Genomic DNA, 4,989 nt, shown 5'->3' with positions numbered 1-4,989 from the left:
TATGCAATACAGTGAAGATTAATGGTGTGCCAAATGAGGCTATTAGACTTAGCTTGTTCCCATTCTCTTTAGGAGGCAATGCTAAGATGTGGCTTAATTCATCCCAGAGAATAGCTTCATTGAGTGGGAAGATGTGGTGGCAAAATTTCTGAATAAATATTTTCCTCAGTCCAAGGTCAATAAAGGCAAGCAAAAAATTTCTTCTTTTAGACAGGGCATGGACGAAACTGTAGGTCAAGCATGGGATAGATTCAAAGTTTTATTCCTTTGGTAAAGTGATGACAAATTTATGAACACCGAAAAACGGCGCCAAAAACTTGTTTAACCCTCGGCAAGTGTGACCGAATCGTATCAAGTAATAAACTCGGTAAGACCAAGTATCGTTCTCCCAAAGGACTCACGGCCTAATTTAGCTATATGATTTGTTGATTATTTAAGACTTAAGAACAAATTGATTGTAGGTTTAAATGCAAGAGACAGTAATTAAATATGTATGCATGAATTTGATCAATGGAGAAGAGGAATACAAACACTTTAATGAATTAGATGGATGAGTATGTTGTTGGGGTTATCAATTTCATCTTATCCACTCTCATATACTTTTAGGAATTCATCATTCTTTTCATCAATGTTAATGCCACTCTCTAAATCACCTTGCAAGAAGGCCTATCATTAATTACGAGTTCATACAATTCCTAGCATTCCTAATAATTAATTCTGAAGTGCAGAAGCTTAACGGCAACCAACCCTCATATTCCTATGTCTAGACAATATGCTATTGGGAGAAATTCCCCGGATCTAGATTTCCCCGTACGTTCCCATATCGACAAAATCAATAATCATGGCATTGAATGAGTTAAACAATGCAAGCTTTAAGCAAACACTACAAGAAAAAATTGAATTACATACAGCCAAAATCCGTATATAAAGCCCAAAATCCGTATATAACACTTGATTACATACGACTTACATACGGACAAAAATCCATATATAAAACTGTCGTAGCTACTTTATATACGGATATATCCGTATATAACTTATATACGGATATATCCGTATGTAAATTATATACGGAAAAATCCATATATAAAATCCGTATGTAAATTACATACAGATAAATCCGTATGTAAAATCTGTATATAAATTATATACGGAAAAATCCGTATATAAAATTCGTATGTAAATTACATACGGATAAATCCGTATATAACTAATTTTATAAAAAAAAATTAGATGATCTCACATCTATACCCAATAACTAATAGTTTCATATACTGATAAAAATAAAATAAAACTACCAAATTGTAAAAAAATAATATCAGTTTTTATTAAAACGTGATGTTTGTTTAATCCATTATAGTATTACACCATTCATTCAGTCAAAGATCATATTACACAAGTCTTTCACATTTAAAAGTCAAATATATTATAATATTACAAAATCATGACTGTGAATTAAATTTATAAAATGTATAATAGTCATAAATAAATAGTACAATTCATAATATGGCAAATGTAATAGTAAATTAAACTACTTATACAATTAGTTATCTGTGAAAAACTATCTAAGAATTGTTCCACCAGTGTTTGAAACACCACTAACTAGTCATTTATCATCAAGGCAATGGCTCTAAACCCCAAATAGAGAGAATCTTCAATTCTTGTATTGTTGAGTACAAGATTTACCAAGTGTATAGAAAAGTCTTGATGATGATGCATTTGATTATAAAGGCCTTGTGGCAATGCCTGCCATTGTTGCAAAAATGTGAAGCCAAGTTCGAAAACTTTTGCTGAGGAACACTTCTCATTCTTTCCACCATGCTCTTCTCCTGAGCGTAACACATCATTTAACACTATTAGAAATGTTTACACTACTCATTAATAATAAAATTTTATCTAGTTATTGTACTTGGTAGACTTAGTAAGAGTTTTTAAACTTATAGGAAAAAAAATATAACCGTTAATCTTATCTATGCTTTGCTCATACCTTAAAAAAATTGTGTTTATCAGAACAACTAGAATTAATTATATATATTGATAGATATAGATTGAAAAACCTTGGCCCTGTTACAAAGCAGGTTTAACCACAAGCTTGATTAACACAAACTATTAACCATATAATTAGTCTACCAACTTTGTTTAAAAGAAGATGATGTTGTGACAAAGAATTCAATGTACCAGTTAAACATTAATCAAATTACACAAGCAAGATTTGAGAATGTATACAAATTAGAGAAACATGTAAGCTTTTGTATCCATGCTCATAATATATTATCATAGGATAAAAAAAAGAAATAACTTACCAAAAGATTATGCACTAGGACACTTTTAAGATCTTGCATATTCAATTCTGCCTGTGAAATGTCAAGAAAACGTATTATGTCTAATTCCATGTTACTGTCTCTGTTAATTATTTTCGAACATGCCATTTCAAAGAAATAAATTCGTGACACGTATGTATAAGAAAAACACATATTATCTGGTATATATATAATGTTTTTTTGGAAATAGAAAAAGGTTATATTTCAAAACAAACAATGACAAAGAATGGGGTTCTGGGCTTTATATAGTTGGAGACCAAAGTCATTGATAAATTAAAACATTACTGTAAAAAAGTAATTGAATAAAATTATTATTCTTTACTGAACGTTCTATTGGAATGGCCCACATGAAAATGGTTTAGAAACTAGTAATTACTACCTAGTATGCAATTCATGTCTTGAATGACTATTAGTATAAATTATTATTTATTTTTTGCTAGTAATGAATTATATCCTGTCACACCATAAGAGAAAATAAATTTTCAAATTAAGTATTTATAAGTCACAATTTTATAATATAGTAATGCGTGATATAATAACAAAAATACCAAAAATTTATAAAGTAGTTAAAGTTATTAACATCAGAATCAAATTAGTATTTATCAGAGGAGCAAATTGTCATTTTAATATTCATTAAAATAAAAATTGCAAGAGTTTATTAACACCAGAACCCCATTCATTTATCCTTCTATTAGACCAAAAATAAATACAATCATACCTTATCCAATTATACCAGATATACAATCATACCTTATCCAATTATACCAGATATACAATCATACTAACCTTGTTTCACTTTGAGGCACTACTGTTAAATTCAGGTTTACTTTAAATGTCTGAACTATTTGTGTTGTTTACAAATAAAAAGTTTTATACCCATAACTGCAAGCAGACAAAGTCTAGCATCCAAACAGTTGAAAGTAAATGAAAAAAATGCATTCATTTGAAAAAGGAAAAACCCTCCTCACCAAAATCAAATCTCTACAATCTAACAAAACTAACCTGAACCCACTCAGATGTCAAATTAAGAAATTCAAAATCAAACCCATAACATCCAAAAAAAAGCAAAGTATTGCTTATCATATTACTCTGTAATAGAGAAAAAATATCTACGTTCCCATGGTATACATCTAACCTTATTATCCTACTAATCATTGTCCTAATCTCAAATATAGAATTCGAAAATGTTTAAACATACAATGATCATAGCATCAAAGGAAATCGACACAACATCGTTCTATATATTTACCCTAACAATAATATTGACGCGAGTGGAATTGAAACATCAAAGTTGAAGTTATGGCTTTGCACTTACATGATTGCTGCTATGGTTGCTCCGATTCTATCCAAGCCTCGCCGTGGCAGTGGCGATGGCGGTGGTTGTGGCTGTGGATGGCGATGGCGGTGGTTGTGGCTGTGGATTCAGAAGATAAAAACTAGTAAATCCCTAATTCTAAAATCTTTTCATGCTTATTAACGAATTATTGCGGGTAACCTGAATGAATTAAACACAGATTAGGGTCGACCCTTTTTCGATTTTACGCAATACTAGCATTAGAGATTACTACGAAAAATAAGGAAGAAAGGATTACTTACCAGATGAAGGTCTTAGCATCATCCTAACGAAGACCGCCACTGAACCACGGAGGTGAAACGAAGGTGCTGAACGAGATTCCTCAACGAGGCACAAGGAGATTTAGGGAAAAGGTTTTTCGCACGAACATAGCTCGAGTGTTTCAGTGCGATCGAGAGATGAGAGTTTCAATGCATCGAGAGTGGATGGTTGAAGTTAGGGTTCGAGAGAGATTTGAGAGAATCAATGCGTGGAGAGTGGAGAGTGCGTGGAGAGTGCGTGGAGAGTGAAGAGTTGAAGTTAGGGTTGCAGAGATATTTGAGAGAATCAGTGCGTAGAGAGTGGAGACTTAAGGTTAGGGTTGCAGAGACATTTGGGAGAATTAGTGGAGAATGCAGAGCTAGGGATCGAGAGAGATTCGAGAGAACACGCAGTGTTCCACCAAACAAGGTTCGAATGAAATATAATTTCAATCTTTTTAAAATAAAATTAATTTTCAGATCCGTATGTACCATCGGTGGGTAACACTTGCTTCTATACTTACATGCGGATATTATCCTTAGGAAACTCTTCTGCCACCATGCGCAAAAAATACATACGGATTTTATATACGGATATATCTGTATATAAAATTCGTATATAATATCTGTATATAATTTCATTTTTAAGATCTGTATATAATATCCGTATATAATACTCATGTTACATACGGATCAAAATCCGTATATAATTATCGGTAGATAATAATCATTTTTCTTGTAGTGAAAGAGGAAAAACCCTAACTAATGATGAAAGAAAGCATGTATCTTAAAATAAGATGTTAAAACACAAATTCCATATATGAGAGTTTCACAAGACTACATTGATTCCCCAACAACAATACAAAGTTTAGTTCACCATATTCATGGTGAAACTAGATGAACAATAATGAAAGAATGAAAGAGATAGAAAAACCCTAGAAAGAGAAGAGGAGAACCGTCACCATCTCCCAATCAACCCCCAAGGGGTGAAAAGTGTGTTTCTGCTTCCTCCCAACCAAAGATACAAACCCTAGGATGTCCTAAAGCTTATATACTATTCTAAAAATACAGAAAA

At 32.1% G+C, this 4,989-nt stretch overlaps 1 long non-coding RNA gene across 1 annotated transcript; it reads right to left on the bottom strand.

Moving 5' to 3' along the window:
• Positions 1 to 1,374: 1,374 nt before the first annotated feature.
• On the bottom strand, positions 1,375 to 4,354 carry LOC148196562 (uncharacterized). The gene is made up of 4 exons (XR_015780186.1): positions 3,918 to 4,354; positions 3,637 to 3,735; positions 2,304 to 2,354; positions 1,375 to 1,829 (listed from the first exon to the last, which is right to left on the bottom strand). It is a non-coding gene; the product is annotated as an uncharacterized LOC148196562 (long non-coding RNA).
• Between the last annotated feature and the right edge of the window lie 635 nt (positions 4,355 to 4,989).

The sequence above is a fragment of the Vigna umbellata genome, chromosome 6, assembly GCF_029865625.1.
Source record: "Vigna umbellata cultivar VRB3 chromosome 6, Vumbellata_1.0, whole genome shotgun sequence".
NCBI lineage: Eukaryota > Viridiplantae > Streptophyta > Magnoliopsida > Fabales > Fabaceae > Vigna > Vigna umbellata.
Note: the sequence above shows the minus strand (reverse complement) of the source record. Positions and strands in the feature narration are given on the sequence as shown.